Source organism: Fundulus heteroclitus, unplaced genomic scaffold (genome assembly GCF_011125445.2).
Source record: "Fundulus heteroclitus isolate FHET01 unplaced genomic scaffold, MU-UCD_Fhet_4.1 scaffold_135, whole genome shotgun sequence".
Taxonomy (NCBI): Eukaryota; Metazoa; Chordata; class Actinopteri; order Cyprinodontiformes; family Fundulidae; genus Fundulus; species Fundulus heteroclitus.
In genome coordinates, this window is record NW_023396547.1 from 1 (window position 1) to 24,264 (window position 24,264).

A 24,264-nucleotide genomic window follows, 5' to 3' on the forward strand; every position below is an offset into this window, starting at 1 on the left:
TTTTCTGTGCCAACTTCCACACGGTGATGAGAAAGAAGAAGATGTTAACCTGGAAGAATAACAACGTTTTGAACAGAAATGGTTTGGTTCCCAAAATAATTTTTAAGTAAACAATTCATTCGTTTTTTTGGTGATACTTACAATAATGATGACACAGGCAGGGCCAAAGAAAACCAAATGGAATCCAAGTTTAGCCAGCAACTGGAATGCAAAATGAGAGTTTATTGAGAAGACCGTAGGTTAATGTGATCTGAGTTTAAAGCATGGTTACAAAATTGGGGAAAAAAATGAAAATAGAGTAATATTAGCTGATAGAACAAGAAAACTCACTATTTGCAGTCCCGTATCCATTTGCATTAACCAATGCGGTGATAGCAACAATTACTGCTGGGACTCCGTAGCCCCCTGCCATCATGTAGACAGTTCTGAAGTTGGTGTTGAAGACCAGACTACCATCCTGAAGGCTGATTCCCTCCAGACACATCCAGCAGAATGCAGCCAGGTAGAATAAGTGCAGCAGCCCAGCCACTACTGCACAGCCAACCTATTGGAGATGAAGCTCAGCATGTGAAACGAGACAAGGCATAACGTTTCAAGGCAGGCTCAAGATACAGGGAAAGCGCACTTGAATCTGTTAAGGACTAAAAACACAAATAACCTCGGTATAATTCAATACTTGCTTCTCTGGTGTTTTTTTTAAAGTTGCAAAAACCTTCAAGACATTTTTTTTTGCAAACAACAACAAGTGAAAGCATTTACCCTGTTCTGTGTCTGAGAGATCCCTACGAGAAAGATGAGGGTCGCAATAAAGAGGCTGATGCAGGAGGTGCAGGTGAATGTTGTTCTTGGGCTTTTGATGGACCGAATCATCGAGAATGTCAGTATGCAGAGGAACAGACAGGTCAGTGAAAAGGGATAGGCCTACCCCAGGAGAGATCAGCTGCAACTCAAAATGGCCCTGTACGGAGACAGAATGGGAGCAACAGACAAGTAAAGGACGTCAAGATGAAGCTCTGCATTCTGGAGTGTTAGTCGCTTTATGTTTTTAATCACTGTGTATAGTTAGGGATGTATAACCTCTATCTCATAGAGTGCCATGAGCACAGCAAAGCTGCTCAGGTGGTTACAGGAACACACGGTGTATTTTGGGTTGGAATCCACAACGCTGCAGCCACGAGCTGACCATGCACCTCCTTCCTTAGAGGCATCCCAGAACACGCAATGCTGGGTAGCTTGACTTGACTGTAAAACAGATACATGCCATGCTTTATCAATTATCCTAACAAAGTGAATGTTATGGGAAAAAAAAGAGATTTTTCTCTTTACCTGATCAAGGTGGTACAAAGTTATGTTGACTGGTTGTTTGAGGTGTTCTGTGTCTCTGTTACTGACGCTGATAGTCACAACTTTGGAGTTCAGCTTAAAGCTCTGGTTCTCTGTCTTTTCCATCCCACTGAAGAAATGATCTGCAAATTCTTCCAGGTTTGAATAGCTCAGCAGTGAAACCGTTGTAAATCCTTTGATGAGAGGACAAAACGGGGTCAGCGTTTCATATGGATGTGCTTTAAATGTGTTATTTATAGACATCATTGTTACCTGGATAAGATGAGGGATCTCCTGCAGCTTCCTCCAACTTCATGTCCAGTTTGGCATGCTTTGATGACAAAGTATGCAGTCCTTGGGGTATAGACATCCCGGTATGCACCAGCAGGTCCATCTCTGGTGGAAAATTGTTATTTAACTCAAATTACTTGTGCTAAAGTAAAAATCAGCAGGTAGAAAGTAACACTGAAATTTGGACTTTGAAGAAGCAGGTTGATGCAATAAATAATAAAAAGGAAGTCTAAGGAGTATTCATTTCTGTTTTACCTGTGTGACTGGTGGATCTATTCGTCCCTGGTGTTTTAATAAAAGGTCCTATGACCCTTAGACTTTGCTCCACCAAATCCAGAAAGATGGAGATTTTACTGTTATCATTGAGGAATCCAGTGGACAAGAGCTTGTCGATCAAAGAGAGCAGACTCTACAGTCAGAAGAGGAAAGAAAAGGAAACAACATGCATGTATGAAAAGCTGAAACAAAAAGAAAAGTCAGACTAAGTCAGCTTGCTGAACACTTCCTGACAGCATGCAGAGGAGAGGACTTCCTCTCGTCTTTTTCTTGTCACATAAACTAAAACTATTTGTACCTTTAGTAAGCCTTCTCCATTGAGCTCTGCTGGATCCTCATTTTCTATGAGATTCATACAGCTATCACTCAATTCCTTCACATGATCCTGTACGCTGTAAATGTTCTGAAAACAAGCAAACAAACAAATAAAAAATGGGCAGTTGACAAAAATGTCCAATGATAACAAAAATTTAAGGAAGATCGCATTTAGAAAACAACAAACAGTTTTTGCTGTGAATTTACCTCTGTTAGAGTTTTTACATCTTTGAAAACTCCACAGTCCAGGGCTAAACAAAAAAGAGAAAGATTTCTATGACTTTCTAAAAATCATTTTATAGGTGCTTTGTTTATCATCAACAAAAAATACATTTTAGTATTGGCCGTTCAGAAAAAGTAAAAGCTGCTCTATGCTTACCAGTACAGCGAGATGTTTTGTTGCCGTAGTTAGTAAACCCTGCAAAGCATGCACAGTAATGTCCACTGGGTCTCTGATGACAGGACCCATTTCCACAGATTGTCTTATCAAGCTTACATTTGCCTGAAATGGAAACAAATCAAAGACGGAAAAATTATTACAGTGTGATACACTCAGTGTTCAACTAATATGTCTGATTTCAATGTAATTCTTGAATAGTTGATTTGGCTAAACAATTTTTAATATATCATTTCCTATTATGTCATAGTCATCACCTTCACATTGCTCTCCTTTCCCTGTAAAGTTTGGTTTTCCAGATTTCAGTTCATAGCCAGCCTCGCAGATGCAATAATACAGTCCTTGTGTGTTCATGCATGTTGCATTCGGACCACAAATATTTTCCTCTTTACACTCGTCTATGTCTGTATGCGCAAAAGGGGAAGGGATGTAAAAGATACTTGAGAAAACAAACTGACACGGAGCCATCAGCCTAAATGCAGAGCAACGCAAACTAAACCCACTGTACAGGAAGTGACTGTGTTACCTATGCATGTAACGTTGTCTTTGCCATGAAATGTTTCTACTCCAGTAGAAGAGGCAAATCCCTGTTTACAGGTGCAATTGTAGTTGGGAATTGTGTTGGTACAAATGGCATTTGGTCCACAGACGTCTCGGTTCTCCAGACATTCATTGATATCTTTGTTTTAACAGGTAAGAAAAGAACAATGATGCATGAGTAAATGACAGATGAACTCAGATTGTCTGTTATGTCTAATTAAAAACTATTTACCATTACACTCTGCAGGTTGTCCCAGTGTAAAATTCACAGTTGTTGTTGACCTGAAACCATCATTGCACTGGCAGTAGTGGCTGCCAACTGTGTTGAAACATCTTGAATTTTCACCGCATCCTTCATCGTACTCTTCACATTCATTTACATCTTTGTAAAGGAAAGACAATTGTGAAAAGTTATGTTAGGAAGAAATTATTCTTGGCCTAATATTTATTCGAAACTGATGACAAGAAAAATAACAAGGAAATGGTAAAAAAAACAACAACAACAATAATTTCAATATATCAACTGTTAGGTAGAATTTTTTTTAATAAAGATTGAACACTATGAGTATGATAAAGAACAATTAAGTATATTTTATGTTTAAAAGAAAGTTGCATTATGCTAAATTTATATCTGTCACTTTAAAAAAGTTTATGCTTTTTTACATACCAACACAGCCTTTTGCCAAACTACTTTCAAACCCCTCAGAGCAGTCTTGTTCTGCTTGAGCAGTGAAAAGAGGACTGATCAAAGCTGTAAAATAAACAGAAAGTGTCACTGTTTTCTGCACCCTATTACATTTTGGCCAATAATCTGTTATGAATGATTATTAAAATCAATAAAAGATACAGGCTATTTGTATTGCATGGTTACAATATTGAATGGTTGTTTGTCCTGTCTGTCTCTGTGTCGCCCTTTGACAGCTGGAGATAGGAACCAGCACCCCTCGCGACCCCAGCAGGGATAAGTGTGTCGGAAAATGGATAGATGGATGGTTATAATATTCGATAAGCCAAATTATTAAAGCCAGAGATATAATGAACTTTGAGAAGAGCCTGCTTAAAAAAACCCTCAAAAACAAATATTTAGTTTTTATAGTCTAGATTGTGTTGCCACCATATGTAATGTAATTCACAAAAATCACCACGAGTGTCTGGTAAAACCATATTTAGAACGATCAGCTGGTGTTAAAGTAAGAGTAGCACTATAAACATCTAGGCTCAGACTGTGGATCTCCTGAAAACGTTCAGTGGTTTTCAGAAGTCAGGATGTGTCAGTGTTGTTTCTTGTTGCTAGTAGCAGAAAAACAGAGCGTTTCTACTGAGGTCAGCTGACGACCCGTGTGGTTAGTCAGTGGTAAGAACTAATGTGGGTGCAGGCAGATGAGGTCATAGCGTATAAATATTGCCTTTAAGTCAAATTAACAATATACAGATTGTTCACAAAATGTGTTTTGAGCTCTTTTCCAAACTAAAGCTGTGATGGAACTCTGACATAATTAAAATACAGATACCAAATCAAATGTATAGTTTACAGGTTATTTTTCCAGTGAGAGGTGGATAATTAAATGAAAAAATAAATAAAAATACGGCTGAACTGATTTGAAGATAACTCATTAATCCCATTATGCATGAATAAATAGCTAATCACAAAAGTTACAGCACTGGCATATAAATTAGGTTTCTTTTAACAAACCATTAGAATACATATATTTTTTCAAATTATTTTTTCCACTCATTTTTTAATTAATGACAGATGTGACTCACCCAGTAACAGGAGAGTCGACTTGGCTCTCATGGCGCAGAGGCAAGCAATGTCCAGATCAGTATTCAAAAAGTAAAAAAAACCAAAACTTTCTTCCACATTCAAATGGTCTGGCGCTCTTCTCTGTGTTCCCACAAGCCTTGCGAACTGGAAAAAAAATGAAAAAAAGGTCTTAAGTGTACAAGTTAATGTCTATCACAAAAGCAGAGTTGCTAGCTTTTATGCCAGCTCTGTTTCTGTGAGTTTATCGATGCCTCATTGTTTAAAACTGCATCTTGATTTAGTCTCTCTTCTACGCCTAGCCTGATCTCTCTCTGTTGATGTGAGCTGCCAGGGATTACTAGACCTTCAAAAAACTCTCTCTCTCTCTCTCTCTCTCTCTCTCTCTCTCTCTCTCTCTCTCTCTCTCTCTCTCTCTCTCTCTCTCTCTCTCTTTCAAATCCCGCCTCTGACAAACTCTGGGGTTTGTACAACCAGCAAGTTTTCAGGAACTAATGTACTTGTTGGGGTGGGGTGGCTGAGACAGGATGTAGCTATGACAGCTTACTGACATTTTAATACCAGATAACAAAGACCTCACCTAAAAGTGTGTGTGCACAGATCATTTCTATCTGTCTTTGTCTGGAACTCTCTTCCCTCTTTGCCGATGTGGACTCTGATTAGGGGACACACAGGGTTAAAAAAGCTGATACTTTCACACGGTTCATTGTTTTATGGAGCCCAGCTGTCTGACTTAATCTCCCAAAGGCACACAGCCTCCTGACTATGATGATGACACGTATATGGCTCTTGCCTTAAAGTACTTCTGATTTAGACAAAGAAACAGCAAAAATAAAGAAAAAAAAGAAAAAGATGTACACATCTGTGTTCCCCGCATCGTGGGAATTCTCCGTTCCTTACAGAATAAAACACACCAACAACTTGTGTAATCACAAGCTGCGTATATCTCACTTGACTTCAGTTTATGAGGTTTTTATACGCCTAAGTGATCATTGCAAACTGGTCTTGTTGATTGGCTTCAGATGAAATATTGATACAATAAAGTTTGAATAAGAAGAAAGTTGATGTGATAAATGTTGTGTTGCATGAATGACCAATGAAATCAAACTCAAAGAGGTTTTAAAACAAACAGAAGAGAAGCAAATAATATGTGACAAAGATTGGTTGTATGTGGTCACTATAAAATGATACGGAGAATTTTAGGACACAGTAAATCTCTATTAATGTTTAAACTATAGGTTTCCTTGTTTGGTGTTTTGCTACAGATAGCATTAGTATTATTTGAAATATTGTTTTCTTTTTGCGCTGTCCACTGTGGCTACGCTCTCTTTCAGGAGATGTGAATGCTCCAGGTCAATGACCCAATGCAATCCGCTAGGCTTCCTTAGATACAGCACTTTTTAACCAATCTGTCTGTATGACTTGAATTAATTGTGTTGTGAATTGGTGCTATATAAATAAAACTGGATTTAATAAAATTTCATTTATATTCTTAAATATCACTTGACAACAAACTTTTTCTCTTTGGGTTTTAACATAATGTGGGTCTGATATTGATTGCACTCTTGCGTCTGATTAGTGTACCACGTTGATACGTTTAGGATTTAAATTGTTTTTCTTTGTGTCTCATGTGCTATATAAAACAAAAATGCTATGCTATTGCAACTATAATTCAACTTGGCATAAAATAGCATGTTAACACCATCAAGGTGAGATTCACAAGGAGCTCTTAGCTTAAAACATGATCAACTAAAGGATGGTGGACAGCTTAGGTTTTCTTCAAGACAAGACTTTAGGATACGGTTAGATTATTCTCAGATACTTTCAGATTTGATGTACATACACTGCTCACAAAATTAAAGGGAACACTAAAATAATATCCTAGATCTGTCATGTTTGTCTATGTGAACCCGTACAGAGCACACACACACATAGTTTGTTCTATTGCAGTTTATTGAAAGTAATGAGTAGGATGATGATCAGAGTTAATAACCGGACTGGAGATGATGGGTGCAGGAGCAGGCTGACTGGAAAAGACTGGAGAGAGTTCTAGGATTGCAGGACTGCTATCAGACCAGAGATGCAGAGTGAGACAGTTCTAGGGAGAGCAGGGCTGCTGGAGTACAGGGGCACAGGAGATCCAGGCAACAAAGCAGCGAGCAAAGTTGGAGCACAGGGGTGGCAGGAAATCCAACAGTTAGCAGAGGCCTTACTTGAGGCACAGAGGAGGCAGAAAATCCAGCAGCTAGCAGAGGCTTTACCTGGAGCTGAGTGGTAGCAGGAGATCCAGCAACTAAACAGGGAGCAAACTAGGCTGACAGACATGGAGTGAGTGGAGACTGATGAAAACAGGACTAGACAGGCGTGGTGTTGGTAGAGACTGAAGACAAGCCAGCAGGGAAGAGAAAACTGAGGGAGGCTTATGTAGGGAGGCTGGCAGGTGGAGTAAATTCTGACTAATTAGTGCCTAACAAGTGTGACTGATTGCTGAGGGAGTGGAGGGTAAGCAGAGTGAGAGGAGGAGGAACTGAAAAATTACAGGGAAAAAAGCCAGACTGAAACTAAACCATGACACGATCTCAATTAATTTAAAATTCTCATTGAAAATTTTTATCATTAACACAGTGGGAATGATTGAGATGAAAATAACACAAACATTATGAATGTAAATTTAAATTATTGCACAGTGGAGATCTGGATTTTGATTCAGACTCAATGTGAAAGTGGAAAATAACATATTTCTCCAATTTTAGCTTCCCTTCATTGGCTTCCTGTTAAATCAAAAATAGAATTTAAAAATTTCCTTCTCACGTATAAAGCCTTTAATAATGAAGCTCCATCATATATCAGTGCACTGATTACATCGTATGTTTCTTACAGAGCACTTCACTCTCAGACTGCAGGTCTACTTGTGGTTCCTAGAGTCTCTAAAAGTAGAATGGGAGGCAGATCCTTTAGTTATCAGGCTCCTCTCCTGTGGAACCAACTCCCAGTTTTAGTCCGGTCGGCAGACAACCCGTCTACTTTTCAGACTAGGCTTAAAACTTTCCTTTTTGACAAAGCTTATAGTTAGAGTGGCTTATGTTACCCTGAGCTATCTCTGTAGTTATGCTGATATAGGCTTAGGCTACTGGAGGACATCAGGGTCTATTTTTCTCACTCTGCTGAGTTATCCTACTGTTCTCCAATATGCATTGCTTAATTGTTATTTCATCTTTTACCTTTTTGTAATTTTTTTTCACCTGCACCTGGTCTGGCGTTCTGTTACCTGTGACATCATCTAGGGAAAATAGATCACCCGCTATTACCATCTAATGTAGAAAAGATTCCTTGATCAATGTGTGCTTCTGTGCTTTTTTGTCTCTCTTATTGTGTGTCTGCTCTGTCTTTCCTAACCCCCAGTTGGTCGAGGCAGAGGACTGTTCATACTGAGCCTGGTTCTGCTGGAGGTTTTTCCTTCCCGTTAAAGGGGAGTTTTCCTCTCCGCTGTCGCTTCATGCTTGCTCAGTATGAGGGATTGCTGCAAAGCCATCAACAATGCAGACGACTCTCCCTGTGGCTCTACGCTCTTTCAGGGGGAGTGAATGCTGTTTGTCAACACTTGATGCAATCTGCTGGGTTTCCTTAGATAGGAAACCTTTTGACCAATCTTTATAATCTGATTGAAATTGACTTTGGAAAGTGCCTTGAGATGACATGTATCATGAATTGCTGCTATATAAATAAAATTTAATTGAAATTTTAATTGAAAATGACAGGCTGATTCAACATCAGTGAATATTCCTCAAGACAAGTTTATGAAGCTCAATAGTGTGTGTGGCCTCCACATGCCTGTAGAACCTCCTGACCATGCCTGGGCATGCTCCTGATGAGACAGCGGATGTTCTCCTGAGGGATCTCTCCCTATACCTGTATTTGAGCATCAGTTAGCTCCTCAACAGTCTGTGCTGGCGTTGGTGGATTGACCGAAACATGATGTCCCAGATGTGCTCAATTGGTTTCAGGTCTTGGGAATAGGCGGGCCAGTCCATCAATGCCCTCATCATGCAGGGACTGCTGACACATTTCAGCCGCATGAGGCCTAGCATTGTCATACATAAGAAGTAACCCAGGGCCTACTCATATGGTCTCAAAACGGGGTCTAAGGATCTCATACCGGTACCTTATGGCAGTCAGGACACCTGGAGGACTGTGTGGCCATACAAAGAAATGCTTCCGCACATCATGAATGACCCACCACAAAACCGGTCACGCTGGAGCATGTTGCAGGCAGCATAACATTCTTCACGGTGTCTCCAGACTCTGTCACATCGGTCACATGTGCTCAGTGTGAACCTGCTTTCATCTGAGTACAGGGTGCCAATGGCGAGACTGCCAATTTTGGTGTTCCCTAGCAAACGACAATCGTCCTGCACTCTGTTGTGCTGTAAGCGCAGGCCCCATATATGGATGTCGGGCCCTCGTAACACCCTCATGGAGTCTGTTTCTGACCAATTTAGTAGAAACACACACATTTGTGGCCTGTTGGAGGTCATTTTTACAGGGCTCTGGCAGTGGACCTCTTGTTCCTCCTTGCACAAAGGAAAAGCGGTCCTGCTGCTGGGTTGTCGCCCTCCTACGACCCCCTCCATGTCTCCTGGTTTACTGGCCTGTCTCCTGGTACCTATTCCATGCTTTGGACCGCCTGCAGAATCACTATTTTGTAGAGGTTGTCTTGCTAATTGCCTCTCATTTCCATCTGTTGTATGTTCCATTTGCACAGCAGCAGGTGAAATTGATTCACAATAAGTGTTACAACCTAAGTTGTGACAATTCCACAAATGTGTAAGTGATTTGGAGTTACATTACTTTGTTGAGGTATTCCCTTTATCTATTTGAGCAGTGTAGTTCTTTAGGCCTCACCCATCTGCTTATATTTCTCCCTTTTCCATTTCCTCTTTTAAAGAGAAGACAACACAGTGTGCGATCATGTTTGAGTTGAAAGACTGCATAGAAAAATATAAACCTTTACCAGACAGAAAGTTTGAAGACCTATTGATTGAGACTACTGAAAATGATCACAAGGAAAAAAGACTAATAGCCAGAACAAACATTCAGTTAGTAAAAAAAAAAGAAAAGCAAAACACTGTGTAAGGAAAGATACACTTTGCTTTACTTCACAGCTCACCTTAGTTATTTAAAATCCGAAAATAGGAGAATGCTGCTCTTTAGGAATCCTTAGATTCTGTGGCCCACAATGTATTTTCACACCCTTTTACATTGCTTCACAGAAAAATTATCCATACCAAAATAGCTGTTTAACTTTACTCCATTTAAAGAGCAAAGCACTACTGCAGTGTGGTTAAAATGCTAGCGCAAGCGTGCTCAGTGCCCGTGAGAACCGCACAGAGGTGAGAAAAAAATGTTTCTATACTCGTCCTTAATCTGAAACCAGAATTCAAATTGGCTGAAGAAACATCTGAGGATTTAGGCAGTAAAAGTGCATGGCTAACTTGTTTTTACAATGCGTGACAAAAAGCAGAACGCACTAAAAGCTGAAAATGGTGAACAGATAAAATGGGGGGGGGGGCACTCTCTCTTTCCAGCTGTAAACCGTTGAATATCCTCATGGTGGGTTTACACAGCTGAGCAGCCACAGTAACATTGCATGCCCTGCAAAAAGGCAAATGATGTATCCTGGTTGAGTATAATAAAAATTATACATATATCTGTCTCCTTAAAAAAGTTTGTAAATGCTTTTTTACATACTATGCAAACTCAACCCATCAGAAAGTTTCACTCTTTACCGCTGCTTATGAGCTTTTGATCATTTAAGATATTACTCCTGATTGCTACAATCATTAAAAGTTCCAGGGTGCTTGTTTTCTAAGTTACAGGATTCAGTATGTCAAATTAGTAAAGCCCGAGATATGAATTTTTTAGAAGGCTCTGCTGAAAAAGCAAACCCAAACATTTTGTTTTCATTTTTTTAAATTGTATTGCCAACTTGTGTAATGTAAGGACTGTGTTTGGAAAGATCAGCTGGTGTTAAAAGTACAGAATGCCATTAGATGAATAAAGGCTCTGACTGTGCATTATCAATTCGATTCAATTAAATTTTATTTATATAGTGCCAATTCACAACACGTAATCTCAAGGCACTTTTCAAAGTCAAATTCAATCAATTTGTGTTGCTAAGCTGGAGTTCAGTTTAGCAACACTTTTTTTACCCTTTCCATTCCTTTGATAGCAGTCCAGCTGTACATCTGCTTAGAGGAAGCTAACCCACTGAGTATTAAAGGAAACTGAAGACAAAAAAGTAACAATGATGGGCCTCATGGTTTCAATAGATTAGTATGAGTAATTCTAGGAGGACCGTCATTGTTTATTGTGTTGTAAATGCGGGCATGCTTTGTTTGATTCACTGCGGCTGGATACGTTTTTACATATGGGCCCATTTTTTATTTTTTTCTTGATTGGTGGGAATATTTGCCCATGCTTGTTCTGTGTGGATGTAAGTAGATTAAAAACTAAATAATGTAAGGGAATTTAAATTAGGGAGACATGAAGATGAGCTCTGGTTGAGTGAGCTAAAAGATGAATTATTTGAGATGAGTTGAGACTGGAAACCAGTTTCTACATGATTGCATCTAAAGAGCAAATAAACATCTACAAAAGTTGGTAAGTCCCATTTTAGTAAAAATTATGTATTCAGCTGGCTTGTTTTTCTCAGTTTTTATGCAATGTAGCTTATTTGCAGCATCATTCTCGGCCACTCTACCTGCTGAGGAAAGAATGTGTCCTGAGGAGATTAACTCATCTTGCAGACCCAGAGAGTCAATCACATGTCAGCATGCTGTTTACTAAAATACCATGGGGTTATTTTATTTTCTATTCCAAGCAAAGGCTAGCATGACAAGATCTACACTGGATGGAGATGCTGGTGCAGACAGTTTTTTTTTTATTTTATTTGCAAGGATGCCCCTCATTTCTGTGTAAATATAAAGACATTTCATAATGGAAAATACCATTAATATTTGAAAAATATCAAAATGTATCTGGGTAAGATCTTTGACAGCTCCCTGAAGGATGCAGCGGCATTGCAGCAAACCAAGAGTGACTTGTCATCCTGGCTCACAGCCATTGACAAATCAGATCTCCCAGGAAAGTACAAGGCCTGGATGTACCAGCACGGAGTCCTGCCTAGAATACTCTGGCCCCTGTTAGTCTACGAGGTACCAGTGACAACGGTAGAAGCACTAGAGAAGACCATTAGCCAGTTTCTCAGAAGATGGCTTGGGCTCCCTCGGTCCTTGAGCAGCATTGCCCTGTATGGCCATTCCACCAAGCTGCACTTCCCTTTCAGTGGACTAATGGAGGAGTTCAAAGTCACCCGCTCAAGAGAGGTGATGATGTACAGGGACTTGGCGGACGCTAAAGTGGCATCGGCAGGAATCCTTGTCAAGACTGGAAGGAAGTGGCAGGCACAAGAAGCTGTCAGTAGAGCGGAGGCAAGGCTGAGGCATAAAACCTTGGTCGGAGCCGTGGCAGTGGGGAGGGCAGGCCTGGGTAGCTCTCCCAAGCTGCGCTAAGACCGTGCCAGCGGAAAGGAGAAGCGCCAACTGGTCCAAGATGAGATCCGTGCAGAGGTAGAGGAAGAACGTCACATCAAGATGGTTGGCATGTCCAAGCAAGGGGCATGGACTAGGTGGGAGCATGTGGACCCTCGTAAATGCACGTGGGCAGAGCTCTGGAAAGCCGAACCTCTTCGCACAAAGTTCCTTATACAATCTGTTTGCGATGTCCTCCCAAGTCCGGCCAACCTTCACACCTGGGGCCTGGAGGATAGTCCAGAGTGTAAACTGTGCCAGAGAAGGGGCACCATAGAGCACATTCTGAGCTGCTGCCCGAAGGCTTTAGGAGAGGGGCGGTATCGTTGGCGCCACGACCAGGTTCTAAAATCCTTGGCGGATTCACTCAGCACAGCGATACAGAACAGCAAGACCCAGGTTGCTCCGAAGCAGTCAATCACCTTTGTTAGAGCGGGGCAAAAGGCAAACCACCAGCCCAATTCCTCAGGGTGGCTCCTCGTTACCGCCCGTGACTGGCAGCTCCAAGTTGACCTAGGACGGCAACTCAAGTTCCCAGTTAACATAGCTACCACTTCACTCCGCCCAGATTTGGTGTTAACATCGGAGAGCACCAGGCAAGTGGTCTTACTGGAACTGACTGTACCATGGGAGGACCGTATTGAGGAGGCTAACGAGCACAAGAGGGCTAAATACTCGGAGCTCACCACAGAGTGCCGGAGCAATGGCTGGAAGGCCCGCTGTGAACCTGTCGAAGTCGGTGCTGAGGTTTTGCAGGTCACTCATTACAGAGAGTGTTCAAACTCCTTGGTGTTAGAGGACTGCAGTTGAGGAAAGCCACCAAGAACATTCCTGAGGCCGCAGAAAAGGCCTTTGCGGTGGCTGTGGGGGGGGGGGGGGGGGGGAGATCCGTGGTGCCCTACTTGGACACAAGCCGGGTAGTGATCGTCCCCAGCTGGGTCGCCCGGGTGAGGGTGTCTGATTATTAAAGACCCGAAACACCCCGTAACCCCGGGTAAATCACAGATGACGTGACGTATTATAGTTCCGTTCTGTCGTTCATTTAACTTGGACTTAGACAAACTTTATTGTCATTTTGTATGCACAGAGTGCGTACAGAACGAAATTTAGTTTGCACACAGCTTGAGAATTTCAGTGAATTGCAGTGGATTTCAGAATAAAGTAACTTTGCAGGATAGTTACAGGATAAAGTGCAGCAGTGATTTAACAGTACAACAATTGAAATGTAAATAATGCAGGACACATGTGGTACAAAGTCCAGTTATAGCTGTCAGTCTGATGGCCACTGGGAAAAAGCTTTTACAGAACCTGGTGGACCTGCAGCGAATGCTGCAGAACCTCTTCCCAGAAGGTAGCAGGGAGAACAGTCCATAGTGGGGGTGTGTGGGGTCTCTGATGATGTTATGGGCTCAGGACACACGTCGCTGTGATGAAAGGTCCTTAATGGAGGGAAGAAGAGCCCCGATGAGCCCTTCTGCTGTCCTCACCACTCTCCTCATGTTCTTTCAGTGGGCGGCACTGCAGCCTAACACTAAATGACCGACATCCCCACCTCTTCCCCTTTCATATTCACTGCCACCGCCGCTAGAAGCAGATGGTTTTGAATACTTATATAAAGTTGCACAAGGTCAAAGGAAATGTTTAACCTGAGTGTGAACTCACTGGCCAAAGCTCTTTGGCATGGAGGCAGCTTGCAAAAACATTTCACACTTTAAAAACAATGCATTAGACTTTTGGCTTTGTGATTATAGTTAAATGGAGGTGACAGATCACAGGCCCTTGGGGCTGTGTGGTGAACAGGGCAGGGCAACAGAGATAAAAAACAACAACAAAAAACGCTGAATAAGTGTTATATGAATAAGCTCTTTAGCATAAACAGCAGATATTTCATAAATATGATGTGATCAACCTGGGTTTTAGAAATTTGAGAAAGTAAAAAACCAGTAAAAGCCCCTGGCCTATTAAAAACAATTCACCTCTGAAACCTAAAAGAACATTCAGTCTCGGTGCATGCGTTGAATCGTACAGTTTTTATACAGGAGATTTTTAATGAATGACATAATCACTTGTAAGTTTGGAGCAGAAGCTTTATAACACATACTCAGAGATTAAGTGCAAATAGCACGAAACCTAAGCTGTTTTATAGAAGTGGCTTTGAATAGAACCATGCATCTTACTTTATCGCCAGTCAGCAGTGACCATCTTTATACAAACAGTGTTTTTGTACTGAGCAAAACAAAAAGAGGAACTCTAGTTTGCCCATGAGGTTTCAGCTTTTCACAGGAACATAAGAACTTGCTGCACAATGCGCACCAAGCTAAACAGGCTGTCATTTCTATATTTTGTTCTCTGGCGGCTCCCTTAGGTGAGAAGAAAATCCAAAAATAAAGAACAATATCTGCACTACCTCAGTTTTAATTCATTCGTTAATTTCCTAGTACTTTTAACTTGTGATTTTTCTGCTCGATTCTTCTGTTCGTCTACCCAGAACCAGCTTTCTAATACTAGGTAACATCTTTCACTTGTAAACACTTGTGGGGAGGTCTTGCTTTGTCTCCTACTTACTAAAGAACAGATTCTTACAAATATGGAAACATTTGTTTAACTGTTTACAACAGAATGGACTTGAATAGAATACAATAGAAATGTGCTTTATTGTCCCACAGTGAGGAAATTCTGGTGTATGAGCAGCAAAATGAAAGGGTAAAATCTATAAAAAAATCAACAGTAAGAATAAGAGACTAAACAGTAAGGGCAAATTTACAACAAATTAAACATAGCATACCTAGGTAAAGAAATGTGCAACTGTGGGGTGTGGATTAAAAAAATCATGTATGTATGTTTATGTACAAAAACAACAATAGACATTAAAAAAGGGCTCTGACATTAACGCTTACGTTTATTGGGAGGATTGATGGTTCCAAAGTCTAACAGCTGGATGGAGGCAGGATCTGTGATAGCGCTCCTTAGTACACCTAGGATGTAGCAGTCTGTCACTGAAGAAGCTCTCCAGCTCCGTAACAACTTCATGCATGGGCTGGGAGATGTCCGACAGTGATGTTCATTTTACTAGAGTTTGTCTCCCACCACCTGCACTGGGTTGAGGGGGAGTCCTAATAGGACACCGCTGATGAGCTTACTGAATTTAATCGCTTCCTCTCAGTTGTAATTAAGATGCTGCTCCAACAAACCACACGATATAAGATGGGTGATGCCACCACAGAGTCAAAAAAGATCTTAAGGAGCATCACCTGCACTCCAAAAGACCTCAGTGTCCGTAGCAGGTAGAGTCATGTTTGACCCTTCCTGTAAAAGTCATCAGTGTTTTGACTCCAGGCCAGTTTATTGTTTTGGTGAACACCCAGGTACTATGGCAGAGTCATCTGAGACCTTTTGAGGAAGGCCAACTCGGGTGTTGATGGGGAGTTAACTTCTTCAGATTCACGTTGGGACTCTGGTTGCGCCACACCAAACTATCAATGGTAGTTTCAGTCAGGGACTGCTCAGTGTTCCCTTGCTGCAAGAATCTTTGTAGAATAAGTGTTGTTATATTTGGAGGGTGCTGTTCGTGGGTGAAAAGGAAACAAATAACCTGAGTTCAAATCCGGGCGTGGGAGAGTGCATGTTCTCCACATATATACGTATGTGTCATCTATGACTAGTAAAGTTTCCTCTCACAATCCCTAAACATAAATCAGCATATTTGTTTTTTCTCTGGAATGGACTGGGAACCTGTCCATGACCCTGCAAGGACAAGCGGGCATTGACAAGTGATGGATAGACTGTCAGTCAGGAGAAAAATATTGTTAAAACTAAGATTACTTTAAATTTGAATCATCATGAACATTTTAGGAATAACTAGGTAATTTCCAGCATTGTGCAACCTTTCGCACAGTGTGACCAAAAAGCTCCTCATCTCTACCTGCTGCCTGGACCAACCTAGGACTGAACTCTCCACTATGGGAGACAGGGCCTTCCAGGCAGTCGCCCTACGTACATGGAATGCCCTCCCGGAGATCCTGAGGGCCCCACAAACTGTGGGGGTGTTTAAAAAGCACCTAAATACATTCTTATTTCAAATGGAATTTTAATACTTATGATTTCAATTTTGCTTTTTTGGTGTTTATTATTGTGTTTCTGTTTTTATTATACTTTGGGAGCTGTTTTTAACCCCCTGCTATTGTAGCACTTTGAGATTTTATTTGAAATGTAAAGGCCATTATAATTAAAATGTGTTATGATTATGATTATGATTATGATTATGATTATGATTATTATTATTATTATTATTATTATTATTATTATTATTATTATTATTAATGCAGCTATTTTCTAATTGCTATTTTTCAAAAACAATACCCCTTGTGTATTGTGTTCTTATTTTTTAGGAGATGCCTGTGTCACTTTCAATCACATACACAATTCTGATTAAAATAACTTTAGATCGTTATATACATATATTTAAATGTCCTGTCTCAGCATGTCAGACATACTGCCTGCTGCTTACATGAGCCAGCACATGTGCTCCACTAAAAAGTAGATCTCAATATGGTACCTTAAAAGCATGACTGACTATTAAAATAAGACTGCATCAAAGTAGAAGTGGAAAGATGCTTCATGCACATGACAGCATTGTCATACAGGCTGTCCAAGTTTTACTCTTTCAGGTTATCTTATTTGAAAAGATAACTCAATGGTTTTTATTTTGTATTTTGTTTTTACACATTTAGCTAGATTTTATTATCTCGTTTTTTCCTCAGTTTTGTTTAGTAATGCTCCGCCATGTTTTATTTCTGAGCACATTTCAGTCTGCTTCCTCTCTCCTTGCCTTTAACCTCTTAAGACCTGAGAATCTGGTCCAAACATAGGCTTAGGCCTGTGCCAATTTCCATATTAGACATATTTTAGACATTTCTGTACCTCAACTCATAAACTCTCTACAAAGTAATGAGGTCAGACCAAAAACACCAATAATCGTTTTTTTCTTTTTGTACATTAGGTTAATTAATATGTTTTATTTGATCATGTTGTCTATCATATTACAGCTTAGTTCACTTCAAAAAAAGCAACTTCCAGCCTGATCGTGGCAGGCCTCCAGGACATATCCTGTTATCTTACAACTTTCTTCCTGATCAAACCAAGATAGTGTACACAGAGTTTTGGTGTTTTGTGCCGCCCCGGTTGTTTCCTTTTTATAGTTTCTTTCAGAGATCTCAAACAATAAGGAGGGACATGGATGTAGCCTTGCTGTCTCAACAACTTCCTGTAGAATCCAAAACACAAAGGTCAAAACAGCGTCTTGTCTGACTGCTCTATATCGGTTTGCACACAGATGACTGAACTCAGTTATTATTTTTCTGTTTCCTGTTCTGAGGCGGCTCATGCCCAGACCTGGTTATTATTGCCTCTGCTTTGGAAATGGTGCTAATTTCTTATATACTCAAATTCATGTAGTACCTATTTCTCAGCAATAATATTAACTTTTGTTTAAAAGTACCACTAGAAGTGGGGTTTTCAATGGGATCTGTTGGAAAGTGCTGGCCATTCACCCCATATGTGAATCATTCCCTGTACAGGAGTTGGCTTGTGGTTTACCAAACTGCTAGCTTCTTAGTTTACGAGCCAGAAAGGAATATTGCTGACAGAGCTATAAGAGCTCAGAGACCGTGTGTGTGTTTTTTGGATTAGTGAGGCGGGAGGGTAACAAAAAGCAAAGCAGTAATACAGTTAAACTCAAAGTTATTCATACTTCAGACATATTTAGAGTTACAGGTCTTATCATTCAACCCAGAAATTAGCTTTAGACTGGAAAAAAATGCACAGGGATGTCCCAAAAGATAATAAGACAACACACAAGATCTGGCACCACCACCACTACTACTACTACTACTACTACTACTACTACTTCTTCTACTACTACTTCTACTACTTCTACTTCTTCTTCTACTACTACTACTACTACTACTACTACTACTACTGCTACTGTTACTACTACTAATTTCCATGTTTTCATTAACATTCTTACAATACAGTCTTGTTAAAATACTTCAGTTTTACTTCCAGTGAGAAGAAAGATGTTGGTAAAATTACAGGACTACTTGAAGAATATATCTGTCAAGGGTATGAATAATTCTAGGCTTAACTGTGTATATTTGTTTTCTTTTCTGTTTTTTTCAATGAGAAACATTTCATTTCATAGAGGCTCCAGACCAAAATGCATTGCCTTGTGTTTTTCTAAACCGACACTTTAGACCTGTCTTCTAATGACAGGTAGATTCACACATTTAGTGACTAATGTCTGTGTTTTAGCAATTCTAACATTTGCAGCATGTTTTTGTCACTTAGACTACATTACATTTTTTAGTAAATCATGATTTGCTAAAGTTTTCTTTGTGAACCCTTTGAAATATATTTTTTTCTATTCATATTCTTAGTTTAACTAAGAGTGGCCATTTTAGTGAACAACTTTGATATTTTGAATGTTTATGGAGTCACAAAAGTTCATGGCTTTTTTGTTCTCAGTCAACATAGGCTCCCAGTTTTTGTTGATCAAAATTGTAAATGTAACACATTTTTTCTCTTTCATAAAATCATGGTCTGTTTCTTTCAAAGTATCTAAAAGTATGACAAGAAGGGCTCTGCGCATTTATAAGACACGAAAATGCCTTTTACGGTTCGTTAAACAGGCATTCAGCATGCTGCCTGTGCTGAACGTTGTTTCACTGTGTGTCAAAAGAGCATTTCCTTTATATAGCTGTCACAAAATAGCTCTCGAATATACAGGAAATGTGTAGTCTCCGTTTGTCACACTTTGAAAATTCTGCTGAAGTCACAATGGAAAAAAACACTCTTGTGTTTGTGCTTGAAATGTGCTGCTAGGCGATGTAATTATATGTTAGATATTATCTGTATGAGAAATATTTTCTGTGGTATGAGTAATATATTTTATTAAAGAAAGCATTCAAGATTATTATTTTTTATTTTTTTTCATTCAGGGTGTGAAACGGAAATGTGTTAATGTCCGAAGGAAGTTGCAGTTTATTGAGCACACTTCTTCTTTTTCTTTCAGTGGTTTGAAATAGGCCTCTGATATGTGTAATAACGTTTACAACAAACACTATACAGAACAATGGACAAGACATATTGCTCTAAGCTTAAGTCAAACGTCCTGTTATATTTACATTCTTTTAGAAAATAAGTTGCAAACAAGAGTTTTCCTCCACTGGATCAATCAATTTTGATTATCAGTAGTCATTTAAAGAGTGTTTTTTACAGTCAGTGTCTACAATACTGCAAAGATTTTACTTTGGCACGAAATAGAACCGTGTTCGTATTTCATCAAAGGTTGAGCATGGAAAAATTGCATGACCTAGTGGACAATAATGTTATTACATTAGCGGTTTGTAAAATTTTAATTAATTCAGTGATTTATTCATTCACTTCAAAGCTAATTGTAATGCTGGTAAAGCCTGAGGAGACATTATCTATCTATCTATCTATCTATCTATCTATCTATCTATCTATCTATCTATCTATCTATCTATCTATCTATCTATCTATCTATCTATCTATCTATCTATCTATCTATCTATCTATCTATCTATCTATCTATCTATCTATCTATCTATCTATCTATCTATCTATCTATCTATCTATCTATCTATCTATCTATCTATCTATCTATCTATCTATCTATCTATCTAAAGGTGAGAATTTATATTTTGCAATTTTCTTGGTAATGCTGAGCAAGGTCATCAGTGTGAATTTCACAATTTTTACTGCTAAAAATGAGTCTGCTTAGATGCAATATAGAACAAGAATTACCTCATGTTATTGGCTTCGAAATTTCAAGCGGAACCACAAACTCAGCAATTTTTGTAAGTTTGAGGGAAACTCCTAAAGATGCTGATATAAGCCCTCTAAGTGGCCTTTTTGCGCGTTTTCATGTACACCACTGAACCCAGAGGGCTGCTTTTGGCTAAATGATCAAATATGTTTCATGTTAGCAGCAAAATATTTTCACTGCACACCATCTTTTATCCCTAAGGTTTAAAAAGAGATGGTATAGTGTTGAATGCAACCCACTACTAGATAAAACATAATCTTAGATTTTACATGATAATCCCCATGATGTTTCCGATACATTTAATAATTTATAACATGTATATAAAATCGAAAGAAAAAACAACAATATTTTAGCTATTAATCAAAAAGTCACATAAATCATGTTGTTCTTGGAGGTTTCATTCATTAAGATGTTATCTTAGTCATGTTTGTACACTTTTTAGGTTTTGAAAAAGACAATGGGTTAGCCACTTTCTGTGATTAAATATACTCCTTGAGATGATTGGTTTCAGGCATTTGTAAAACATGCATACATAACATCATGTTTTTAAAATTTTTATTTACTGAACCTTTAATTCAAGAGTTTTTTTTCTACTAATAGACTAATGTTTTTTTTATGTATCCTTTATTTCACTCGGTTGTTCCATTGAGATTAAATATATTTTATTAGAGAGACCTGGCCAGGAAGGCAGCAGAACAGTTACATTTCTATAAACAATAGGGAAATACAATTTACAATGAAAACATTGGTCATACAAAACACTTGCACAAACAAATGTGGCGGACTGCAATGATCTTTAATCTTTCTGTGTGCCTGTTCCTTTTAAAACATTACTTTTAATGCAGTCAATCTTAGGGCTTTTGAAAATGTATCTCAGTTGAGAAATTTTTACATTGCTTGCTCACAGAAAGAAGGAAATGAGCATACTGTATCTAAGTTTCCCCAAAGCTGATTTCCTCCCTCTTAAAACGTGTGTATGTGTGTATTTTGTGTGACAGTGCAGTCCTTGCTTGATTGAGGATTCACCATGATAATCTGGAGACTTACTGCAGTTTATTGTCCCTAAATAGTGTGGGGTGTTATAACACCCCACCAAACGGCATCATAACAAGAAATATTGAGCTCATTCGTAGTCATAATACAGAAGGGAGGTACTCCCGGAACAATGCAAATAAAGGTTGTGCTAATAAGCCATCTAATTTGAGTGCTATTGCATTTTTCAGATTTGCGGCATCCACTACACTATTTCTATTGTTTTTTTTTTTGGGCATTCTGCTTTGGTCTGAAAGTTATTTCCAGCAAGTTAAGGCATCAAAGTATGCTTTTAAAATCTGAAAAATCAGGTCTTTGCATCCAAAGAAGTGAATTATGAAATAAATGTTTTATCGACTGATTGATCTATTACATAATATTCCTGGATGTAATAATATCTGATAAAATATTAGCCGCATGATCTAACAGACTTTGATGCCCTATAAAACCTGTTTGATCCACAGTGGTTAATGTTGTTAATAGGAATTGGGAAAGTTATTGTTTTACTGGACCAGCAAATATTTTGCCAGACATTTTATTCAAGTAAGAGTAACACTATTTTTTTTAAATAACATCACTCAAGTACAAGTTAAAAGTGCAGTGCAGTAAAACTACTCCTAAAAGCACATTTTGTTCAAAACGTTACTCAAGTAAATGTAACTGAGTAAAGGTAACCAGTTACTACTAGAAGTTAAATGATACATCGGCTGGCCGAAATTAGCATTTTTTTTTCTGTATCTGCATTGGCTGATACATGCATCTGTTCGCCGATCAATTATATAAAAACCCACGTCTGATCTCCAGCTGGTTAGCAGCCAAGCTGCCATCGCTGTGTATGTGTTTGTTCCCATGAAGAACCATGTATGCACATGAAAACTATTACCAATCACTATGTGTACAGCATCTAACTATAAATCAAATAATGTCCGTACACTGCAACTGTGGTCAGTGTTTTTTTTTCTCCTTCTCGCCACTGAACTAAAGAAGCGCTTTTGTCGCTTTTACACATTCATTAACTATGAGCAATGCGCTGCTCCAACAGTGGTGATGCAGGTTTATTTTGGTGTGCCTTTCAAACTGCGGTCTGAAGCTGGTTGTTAATATTAGCTGGTTTAAATACAGGTTTGGACACTTGTGTAACACTTGTTATCATGTGTCAATACCGGCTTCAAGAATCGTCCCCCAAAAAATCGGCAGCGCATATCGGGTTTTGGTTAGACTGATGTCGAATAGAATCGGCTTTGGCCTTCAAAAAATTCTGTATTGGTCGATCTCTATATACTATCGACCTCTGAGTTTAAGCGTTCACTGCTGTAAAACTCAATAATGTGTTTGTCTTAAATTTAACCTATCTGGATCAATTTAACAACACTGAGTTGATAATTATTGATAGGTCTCCTGCATACTGCATGAATCACATGCAGTATGAAAAATATAAAGTGGATTCTGGTCCCTAAAGAGAACAAAATCCAAAAAGCTGCAGGTTTGTTGAAGTTATCTTCTACATGATAATGTAATAACATCAGGATCATTGCACTAGCTGCCCTGACTTGTGTTTACCTTACCCCCTCCCATAGACATTATAGAAATGTAAAAAGGAAAAGCTGCACCCTCAGGACATTCAGGAGTCATAAATGCAAAAGTGTTAAGATCGACAAGAGTGCTCAGGCTAAAAATTTCTGCTTGTGCCATGAAAACTGAAGTAAGAAGTTAAAGTAGGCTAAAAATGTGTGAGAAAACGGAACTTACTGCCTATGTGCACGAACCAGTTCATAGGTTTGTTTTTTATTTAGTACAAAAGAAAAAACATTTTTTCTTTTTAACATTTTAAAAATATTTTGTTACAAAATTGTATATTTCTAGTGTTTGACCAGGATTTTTTATTTTACACGCAGATACTCCCAAATCCCTGTGCTCAGCTGGAAACTTTGTTAACGAACTGTCAGAGTTAGCATTTTATACATTTTCTGCACATCAATGCGAGTTTATGGTTATTTGTTTATAGCTTACACTTTGCACATTCATCTCCACTGTGTTTCAACTGCTGTGTGGAGAACTGTGCGTACTTGTCTGCAAGAAAATAATTAATTAATCATGGATGTTTCATTCAGACTTCACATTTAACGCAAGGAAATCAAAAAAGAACAATAAAAGCTGTGACTCCTCCACGAGGGAGGTTCTCTTTGGTGTGAAAAGCACTCACATGGTTCAAGCAAGTTTTGAAGCTGCAAAACTCTACAAGGCATTGATCGGATAGGAAATCACAAAAAAAAAGCTTCAGAGTTTTATTAGTCCTGCTCAAAATCAGTCCGTGAGGAGCTCAAGTTTAGTGTCAACTAGGGCAAAGTTAGCAAAGTGCTAGAGCTGTAAACGAGAATCCTAAAGCAGAAGTTTATCACCTGACCATAGCAGTGAAGGATGTGAAACATGTTGTGCTCTTGTTCAGCCAGCAGGATGCACTGCAGCCCCATCATCACCAGCTTTGATGTCAGGACAAAGGGAAACTATCAAGCTGAAAAGCATCATTACGCTGGCTCCGAGACGAATATTTGTGTATGTGGGAAAATTAATACCATTTTTCACATAAATGAATATCTGCACTCAAATTAGCGGCTGGAGAAATGGCTGGAGATTATCTGGTTTCTTAATACTTAATTGAAGCCAGCTTCTAATTAGCTTGCCATTATCATCCAACTTAGAAACAATTCCTGATTTCTAAAACTTTTCAGGGCAATGAGAATAGAAGCTGGCCCCTAGAAATAAAAATTTAAAGATACTGCATAGAGCAAGATAGTAAATTGTGTCCTCTTGTCACAGCCTCACTCACTGCGACCTCTTTTTAATTGTCATCCCACTCAACATTAATTTAGCTAAGAGCACAACCTCTGAATTA

At 39.1% G+C, this 24,264-nt stretch overlaps 2 pseudogenes; one reads left to right on the top strand and one right to left on the bottom strand.

The window, feature by feature from the left end:
- LOC118558620 lies at nucleotides 1-5,189 on the bottom strand (annotated as a pseudogene).
- A 6,737-nt stretch (nucleotides 5,190-11,926) lies between these two features.
- Nucleotides 11,927-13,454, top strand: LOC105932002 (annotated as a pseudogene).
- Nucleotides 13,455-24,264: the final 10,810 nt, after the last annotated feature.